The following is a 10,263-nucleotide window of genomic DNA, read 5'->3' on the forward strand; positions in this document are numbered from 1 at the left end:
ACTCTTGTGCCTTTTAAAGCTCTTTTGCAGCTCAACATGAAGTCTGTATCAAACCAATCGGACTGGCCTAGCAGTATTAATAAGATTCATTCCCCCATTGTGAGTAGGATCTGGAAAATGTTTATCTTCTGATTTTCTCACTGTGCTTAGAGTGAACAGGATTCTAGGTGGCTCAGTGTGCAATGAGTTACAATTTCCTTGTGTTCAAATCCCACCTCTGCCATTTACTAATAGTGTAAACTTCGCAAGACACGTAAGTTCTCTCAGCCTCTGTTTTCTTATCTGCAAAATGGGCCTAATGTCACTCATGTGGATTAAATGCAAAGCACTTGTTCTCATGTAATCATACATGTCAATCCTTTTACTTATTACTTTTGGATTTTAAGTTGTAATTTAGAGAGTTATCCCCATACCAAGTTAGAGAGTAATTCACCCAGATTTTTTCCCCTAATATTTTATGTTTTCTTTTACATGTAAATTTCCCATTTACATGTAAATTTCCCATCCATTTAAAATTTGTCCTAGTATACAGTACAAAGAATGGCTTCAATTTTATCTCTGCGTATGGCTATCCAGTTATTAAAAAGTCCATCTTTTCTTAACTAATTAGGGATGTCATTTTTATCATATACTAAATTTTTGTATGCAGTTGGTTCTATTGCTGAATTTTTTTCTTTTTCCATTTGTCTATCTATCCATGCACTAATATCAAACTGTTTTAATTTTAGAGATTCCTTATATGTTTTAATATTATACTATTTCTCTTCTTTTTGAGGAGTTTCCTGGCTATTCTTTCATGTTTATTCTTTCAAACACACTATATAGTCAGTTTATCTAGCTCTAGGAAAAAAACCTGATGGCATTTTTACTAGAATTGCATTAAATGTTTAAATAAACATAAGAAGAACTAAGATCTTTATAATGTTGAGTTTTCCTATGAACATTGTTCATATTTCCAACTAAGTCTAATTTTATGTCTTCATGTATGTTTATAATTTTCCTCATATAGATTTTGAACATTTCTTGTTAAATTTACATTGAAGTATTTTGTTTTGTTTGTAGCTATCAGACATGTGGTCTTTTCTTCCATTATATCTTCCAACTGGTTTTTGTTTGTATCTGTTGATTCAGTAATGGTATTGCGGTAGTATTGGTATTGGTGTTCTGAAACTGTTGTGTATGTAGTGTGGGATAAAGCAAAAATATGTATACATTGGTGTCACTGAGAACTGGGATTTTCAGCTTGGGAGAGAGCAGACACAAATGTAAGATCAATGAAATTAAGTAAAAATCCTGTCGTTATGAAAATAAATCTGGGGTAGTAATACTCATTCATAATGTGTGTTATGTTTAAAAAGTATGCATTTTCTAGTTCTATCCACTGAAAAGGCCTGGAAACGGTGGCTAACCCAATAGCAATGAGCACCCCTGAAACCCTGATTGTATCTCTTAAATACTATTTCCCACCGAAAGGAACCAAGCCTCTTGGAAAGATGGCTGATTCCAGGTCGGAGGCAGGAAGTTTATTAAATGAGTGTGGAATATCTAGTCATACCAGGTAGCAATGAATCTATGGAAAACTACTAGGGTTCTGTCCAAAGGACTTGGGTACCAGCTTAAAGAAGATCCAGTTGGCCAAAGATGGATTGAAACATATCAAGTATATTTAAATCTGCAAGTTCAGTATGATACCAAAAAACTAAACTCATTAAGCACCTTTAGAAGATGCTAGAGAACCAATTCATTGTGTTAAAAAACTGGTCTCAAGGGCCGGCCCGGTGGCGTAGTGGTTAAATTTGCATACGCCGCTTCGGCGGCTCAGGGTTCGCAGGTCTGGATCCCTGGTGAGGACCTACACACCACTCATCAAGCCATGCTGTGGTGGCATCCTATATTCAAAATAGAGGCAGATGGGCACAGATATTAGCTCAGGGCCAAACTTCGTCACACAAAAAACCAAAAAAAAAACTGGTCTCAGAGTAACCCAAGTGTCAAGGAAAAGTTTCTCTTTATAGAATTTTCCTAGCTAATAAATGAACAAAGAATGATAGAATTAGGATATCACTATTTTTGCAACCTCTGAATGAATTAATGGATTTGAGCAGTGACCACCACAGCTGCTCACATCACCAAAGGGAGACAATCCAACATTATGTATCTCCTAAAGAAGTGCACAACACTATGTATGAAATATTCTTGACAAAATAATTGAACCTTAATCTTATCAACCATCTAGCTCTAAATACCAATTTACAGCTTACAATGGCAGACTACCACATTAAACAACATCACAGGGACACAATCAGCAAAATCCAAACTGTTGGAAACCCAGGACAAGCAGCCAATTTCTTCAACAATAATTAAAAAATCTAATTGCAAGGGAAAAAAAGAGAGATGGCAGGGAGAACTATAATTTTTTTTGACATGCACACATTTATTTGATCATATTTTAAGTGGCAAAGTAGAATCACATCCATTTTCTTATAGTATCACTGTAAACTGACTGAATTTCAGAGCTCTTGATTTGCTTTGGAAACTTCTAAAGAGTTGACCATTAACAGCCTAGCAAGCCTTTTGCTTCCCCTCCAGGCTCTCCTGCACTTGTTGGGGTGTGGGAAGGGAAGGTTGGTGACAATTGATGCTAAATAAATAGTGTGTGGTTGAGTTTGCCAAACTCTCTCCACCTCCTCCCACAGGCAACAGGGTGACTTGGCTTATTCTTTAAGTAAAGTCATTGAGTAAGCAAGTAAGCTTATCAAACACAGAGAATGAAGGGAAGTTTCCATTGTAGATAATTTCCAAAGGTAGGAATGAATGAACTCAGAGCTTAATTATTCAATCCCTTCTTTTGCTGACCAGAGAGAGGTATGCTAGCAAGGCAGCTCGGATACTTGGTCCATTGAGATATCGGTGTAATGCATTCAGTTCTTTTGATTAAAGTGTGTTGGAAAAGCCATCTCTGGGTGGGGAAGAGAAGTTAGTTTATTACAACGATGGTACTATACAAGGAGAATCAGAGCAGCAAACATCAGGCAGTGTCCCTTTCCTCTTGAATTCCGATGATCATTCTATTCCTGTCAGCTTTACAGTCCAAGCAAACTTAACTGGGACAGCAGAAGGTGGTAACTGGGGCAGAGAAATGAGGAGGCCTTTATCCAGATCTGTGGACCACTTCAGATCTTCTTGGATTCCCAGCATCCTTACCTTTGTAGTTGTGGTAGTTATGGGAGATTGAAGATTAAGACTCCTGATCCTTTTGAGATGCACCATACAGATATCATGTTCTTCTCTGATTGCACCCTTGATGGTTTAGATGCATAGATAGCTTCCGCACTGATGTTCAGCCACTTCTCAACAGCAAGAAGCCTTTCTTGGAAGATGGGATCAATCAGTCCATCTTTCGTTGGTCCAATGTTAAGAAGATAGTTGTCTCCCAAACTTACTGTCTGAACCAGTTCTGAAATGATTTCAGATTCACTTGCAATGTCAGACATGGCCATGTCCCCACAATAGCCCCAGGATGACTTGTCAACAATGGTACATGTCTTCCACTTGTGATCTAGCAACCTCCCTGGCTTGAATGTTTCTTGACAGTTGTAGTATCCTCCATGGTAACAAGAGTATTTCTAGTCCCACTGGTCATTTACCACCACCTCATCCTTGACGAAGCTATCATTGTAAAGCCAAGAAAACAAATTTGTCGAGTTCTGATAAGTATCAGGACATTCCGACTCTCCATTAGACCAAATCAGGTCAGGTTTGTACCTGTTGACAAAGTCATATAGCTCTGGCACTGTTTTCACACTGACAGAACTCTATGTTTTGAAGTCATTTTTCTTATCAAGTAGGTAGAGTGGATGGAACCATTCTAAGTATGAGTGATAGAGTCCATAGCATATGTTCCCCTTCTGAACAGCTGTTCCCAACTCATCAACCCATCAAATCACAATGGGCCTCCAGGCTCCAGTTCCAAGACACAGGACTCAGCCAGTTTGTGAAGCCTTCTGATGCTTTGTTGTCAGGCATAGACACTGGCCCAGCCGCCTGGAAGAGGTCGGCCCACTCAACTGACCGGGTGCGAGAGGTGTTGGGTGATCCCCAGCCCAAAGTCAGCGTAGCTGAAGCCAGGTGGGTAGTTGGTGCACATGAAGTAGTGGCACCTGTGCAGCTGCTTGCCCTTCCAGTCCCACCAGAACCACTCGCTGCTTTAGGCCGGCACCAAGATCTCAGCCCGGTGCACTAACACCATGCATTCTGCCTCAGCACCCAGCCACCGCTCTGAGCCCTGGGCACCCACTATGCAGATTCCAACACCAGCATCTCCCCCATGACCTCATCTCTGGAGCCCTGACATCCGCCAATTAAAATTCACCAATCCTAACGATGGACCTTGTTTGGCACCTCACTCATGCAAAGCAAACATTTTGTTATGTTTTGTTTTAAGGAAAACAGGATTAATATGGTGTTCATGACAGCAGATGAGAGCTGCTGTAGAAATCAGAAAGAATTGAGAGCCTTGGGGTCGAGAATCTGAAGAGGATGAAAGTGCAGGCCAGGTGAGGCAGGTGTGCGACCTTCCCACTAGGTGATACGCTCCCAGCCTCCTGTGTCTATTATCTCCAGTTTGCCCCTCAGGGAAATATTTTGGTTTGAATAGAATATCAAAATATAGGGATCCAGAAAAAGATTAGCTATATCAAACCATTCACTCCAATTCAACTAGAAATAAAACGAGAGAAAGGAGATGTATCTCCAAATTCAATTCTCCTCTCTTCAGTTATGTTTTATGGAGAACTTATGTCATTCGCAAAAGAGATGTAGTTTCCCCAGGGGAAACAGCAGGTGTACATTTTCTCTCGAGGTTATTTAATTGCTGTCAGAAAGACATATGATTAACAAAACCAAATGCTGGAAATATGAAGTATAGACAATTTTAAAGTTGTTTATATAGTTGATTACAGTATATCATACGATGGGTTTATTTGCCATAAACCTGCCTATCACAGACTGTTTCCACACCTGTGTATCTGCACTAAACAGCCTGCCACTTAGCTGTGCGTAAATTCCCCGCTGGGCGAATGGCCAGCACCCAGCTGAAAGTAGCTTTCCCTGGTGGACTCTCGGTCGCCTCCTGTGCACCAGCGTCACACCAGTGGTTTGACCACCTCAGGCTGGGGCCTGAGGCCTGCTGACCTGTAGTGCCCCCTGCTTTGATGAGAGCCCTTTGAGGTCCATGGAAGAAAAACAGTGTGGAAACGATAGGCCTTTGGGGTTCCTCACTGCCCTTTACAACATTGGTGCTTAAAATGAGGCCTACTGTCTGTAATCTGTTGGTTACAGTTCAGGGATGAGACAAGCACAGAACTGAGAGGAAGCATTGAGAACTGTTAAGAGCCACTCAGCAGCATAAGTTTATGTCTGTTGAATCTAATAAAAAAATGGGACTTGAATTTTGTGTATTGGGTTTTTATTCCATTTTAAGTTATTTTTATTGCACTTCACAAAATATCAGGCTATGACAGATTAGAAATAAAAAAGAACTGACCCTTCACCACACATAGTTTGAGAAGCACTGCTTTAGAGTCATGGCGCCCATGCGTGTTTCATCCTTGACACTCTGACAGTTCCCAAGGGGCAGCCAATGGGAAAAATGTAGACCTACAAAGATGGTCTTGTGCCAGCCTTGACCATCTAGTGGTTAAAGTTCTGTGCTCTCTGCCTCAGTGGCCCAGGTTTTTTTCCTGGTGGTGAAAGCACACCACCTGTCTGTCAGTTGCCATGCTGTGGTGGTGGCTCACACAGAAGAACTAGAAGGACCTACAACTAGGATATACAACCATATACTGGGGCTTTGAGGAAAAGAAAAAAAAGAAAGATGGTCTTCCCAAAGGGTCACTCATAGGAAGAAGCAGATAGCTAATCTACTGCACAGGCATTAGGCCTGTGCTGGGGGTTGGTAGATCTCATGAAACCAGCCCAGCAGATCCCTGACCACAGCATAACCCTTAGGCTTTTCAATGGTAGTAGCAGCCACTAAGACTTCCATAGAACTTACTATGATGCAGATACTGTACTAAATGCTTTACATACACCAAGTAACAAATGGTTCCTCTCTCTTTGGAGTGATATATATTCACACCTATACATGTGCACAAGGAAGTGCAGTATCAAGTCTGTTTACAGTGATTCCTCATGTAGCCATGAAAATTTGCAAATAACTGACACATTATTCAGGTACTTCAAGACATCGTGCCACATATACTAGAGATAATAATTAAAGAATAGAAATACAATACCCAGGAAATGAGTTTTGTGTTCAGATATTGGTCATAGAGCATAGCTGGAAAAGTTGTTTTTTTTTTTTTTTTTTTTTTTGTGAAGAAGACTGGCCCTGAGCTAACATCTGTTGCCAATCCTCCTCTCTTTCCTTGAGGAAGATTGTCGCTGAGCTAACATCTGTGCCAATCCTCCTCTACTTTATATATAGGACGCTGCCGCCACAGCCTGGCTCAATTAGCAGTGTGTGGGTCCGCACCAGGGATCCGAGCCCACAAACCACAGGCTGCCGAAGTGGAGCGTGCAAACTCAACCACTACTCCATTGGGCTGGCCCCTGGAAAAATTTTTTAAATAGAATCAGCACTTAATTTTGAAAATATGGGGATAATTTGAACTATGTTTTCATTTTTCTGTTGTTGCTTTTGGAAATACTCAGGCATGAAACAGAGATTTAAAAAATACATATAAGACAAAGACAACATAAGAGAACATATCACAGCATAGAGACATTATCCAAGACCAAGTCTTTCATCTACTAGCTTTCCTCCCCAAATAGGTTGTAAGACTGATGAGCACTTCAGATATTTCTGTACTCCTTGCCATGATGTTGAGGTTTAATAAATGTCCGAATTTTATGAAGTCTGTATTTAACAAACAGAATCTATTTGCGCTCTAAGGATGAGCCTTCTCAGACTCTGTGAAAGGGCAGCTGCTTTCTGCCACCTCCTATGATCTCTGCCATAACCAGAGCCAGCCCACTGCTGGTGGCAGCCATGTTTTCTACTTGGCTTTGGAGTGGTCAAAAAAAGTTAATCACGCATAGATTTTCAGTATGTCATTGTAGGGAAAGATTAAGGAGTTCACTCTGGGGAAACATAAATAGAGGAAAAAATTAGCTCCTCCCTCATCCTTCTGTGGTCTTTGCCTCTCCTCAGGTTCTGGGGACAAGCTGGGGCTTGTCTCTGGGGGATAGTAGATGGTCCCCAGGCGGAGAGATGTTTCCTCTCAACTGACTAAAATCTCTTCTCCTTTGCACCCATTTAAAACCCAGTAGTAAAATGGTGATGCTGGAGCCCAATCAACTAATATTCATTGGAAGCCCATAGCATTCCAGAGCCATGATTCCTGCCCCTAAGTAACCATGAATCTCCAGAGAGTCTTCTCCAGCTTAACCCCCTTGAGATGAGGTCATGGTTGTAGGCCTCCTCCTGAAGGTGGAGAACCAGAGAAGGAGAGAGAGACCAAGGTGACTCAGCCAAAGACACAAGTGAGTTAGTGACAGGACAAGAAGAGAAGGTCATGTGTTACTTGGGACATTTCCAGAAGAGAAATCCCAACTCAGCTTTAATATATCCAAAACTGAATTCCTGATTATTCCTCCAAATTTTTTCTTTCTCCTAACTTCTGTATAAGAATTCTGGGAGTCATCTTTGACACCTTGTTCTCGCTCACTTTCCCAAAGCCAACTCATCACCAAGTCATGATGACTTTACCTCTTGTTACTTCTGCTCCACTGCCTGGTTCAAGCACTCCAGACGTCAATTTGTTAAATGTATGTTGAAGTGGAATGTGTCCACTTAAGAATGGTACCAGGAAGACAGAGGAGTTGGGAGGTGAGTTAGATTACCTTTTAAAAATAAGATTTTGAGGGGCCGGCCCAGTGGTGCAAGTGGTTAAGTGTGCGTGCTCCGCTGCGGCGGCCCGGGGTTCGCCGGTTCGGATCCCAGGCATGCACCAACACACTGCTTTGCAAGCCATGCTGTGGAGGCTTCCCAAATAAGGTGGAGGACGATGGACACGGATGTTAGCCCAGGGCCAGTCTTCCTCAGCAAAAAAAGAGGAGGATTGGCAGATGTTAGCACAGGGCTGATCTCCTCACACACAAAAATAATAATAAGATTTTGAGAGGTTTCTTCAAAAGAAAATAAGGAAAAATTAAGCTTGTGGGTCACTATATTTGTTTGGATATATTGAGAAGTGTAGTTGTAGTCATGGTAATATCTTAAATACGCATTTTTAACTTCTCTAAGTGCAACTGAAATCCCTTCTTGAACAAAGCAGGGTTTAAGTTAAATGCACTGTGGTTTAATAACAAAAGAAACTAACATTATAGATAGATTATCTTGTTTTTATCTCACAATCAGACTCTTTAAAATAGGCAAATGAATGTTCCTATAATTTTACAGATTGGAAACTAAGATACAGAGCGGTATAGTGACTTGCCCAGGGTCACACAACTGAGACTAGAATCCACAATACCCATGCCCACATTGGTGTTTTCTCCCACTAGGCTCTGCTCATCTCTCTGATGCATTCTGTCTTCATATTCTAACACTAAGAGAACCCAAACAATATAAAGCAATCTAGGAAATTCGCTGATTTAGCAGAAGCCTGAGGCATATACACTAGGGCTCCGAGACCATAGTTCTTCTTCTGTTATTGTTGTTCTAGAGACAGTGTATGTGCTCTAGGGAAGCAAAAGCAAAGACTTTAGTAAGAAAGTTTCTTAAAGGACAGAAATATTAAAAATAACTATAGCTACGATAATTTGTTAATGAATACACAATATAAAAAAAGGTAAATTGTGACATCAAAAACATAAAGGGAGAGAATAAAAGGGTAGAGTTTTTGTATGCAATCAAAGTTAAGTTGTTATCAGTGTAAAATAGACTGTTATATCTATAAGATGTTTTATATAAACTTCATGGTAACCACAAAGCAAAAATCTATAGTAGATGCCCAAAAGATAAAGAGAAGGGAATCAAAGCATTCCGCTATGGAAAATCATCAGTTCACAAAGGAAGACAGCAAGAGAGGAAGGAACAAGGAGACTACAAAGCAGCCAGAAAACAAAGAGATGGCATTAGTAAGTCCATACCTATCAATAATTAATGTAAATGGATTAAATTTTCCAATCAAAAGGCATATAGAGAAGCTGGATAGATAAAAAAACAAGGCCCAACTATATGCTGCCTACAAGAGACAATGTCCGTACTACCCAGAGCCATCTATAGATTTAATGCAATCCCTATCAAGATTCCATTGGCATTTTTCAAGAATTAGAAAAAACAATCCCAAATTCATGTAGAACCACAAAGGATCCTAAATAGCCAAAGCAATGTTAAGAAAGAGCAAAGCTGGAGGCATCACACTTCCTGATTTCAAACTATATTACAAAGCTATAGTAATCAAAATAGCATGGTACTGGCATAAAAACAGACACACAGACAAATAGAATAGAAGAGAGCTCAGAAATAAACCCATGCACATACGGTCAACTAATACCTGACAAGGGAGCCAAGAACACTCAATGGGGAAAGGATTGTCTCTTTAATAAATGGTGTTGGGAAAACTGGATAATCATATGCAGAAGAATGAAATTGGGCCCCTATCTTATACCATACACAAAAATTAACTGAAAATGGGTTAAAGCCTTAAACATAAGACCTGAAACCATAAAACCCCTAGAAGAAAGCATAGGGGAAAATAATGTTCACTGCAGCATTATTCATGATAGCCAAGACATGGAAATAACCTAAGTATCTGTCAAAAGATGAGTGGATAAAGAAGATGTGATATATATATACGGATATAGATATAATGGAATATCATTCAGCCAGGAGAAAGAGGGAAATTCTCCATTTGCAAGAATATGGATGGACCTTGAGGGCATTATATTAAGTAAGATAAGTCAGACAAAGACAAATACTGCACGACATCACTTATATGTGGAATCTAAAAAAAAGTCAAACTCATAAAAACAGAGTAGAATAGTTCTTCAGGGGCTGGGGGTGGGGAAAATGGGGAGATGTTGGTCAAAGGGTACAAACTTTCAGTTATAAGATGCATAAGTTTAGGGGATCTAACACTCAGCATGGTGATTATAGTTAACAACACTGTATGCTTGAAAGTTGCTAAAGAAAGTAGATCTGAAATGTTCTTACCACAAAAAAGAAATCGCAATAATGTGAAGTGACGGACGTCT

The 10,263-nt window shown here is 40.2% G+C and overlaps 1 pseudogene; it reads right to left on the reverse strand.

Annotated features, from left to right (window-relative positions):
- Positions 1-3,063: 3,063 nt before the first annotated feature.
- On the reverse strand, positions 3,064-4,249 carry LOC131410454 (tissue alpha-L-fucosidase-like; annotated as a pseudogene).
- Positions 4,250-10,263: the final 6,014 nt, after the last annotated feature.

Source organism: Diceros bicornis, chromosome 10 (assembly GCF_020826845.1).
Source record: "Diceros bicornis minor isolate mBicDic1 chromosome 10, mDicBic1.mat.cur, whole genome shotgun sequence".
Lineage (NCBI taxonomy): Eukaryota > Metazoa > Chordata > Mammalia > Perissodactyla > Rhinocerotidae > Diceros > Diceros bicornis.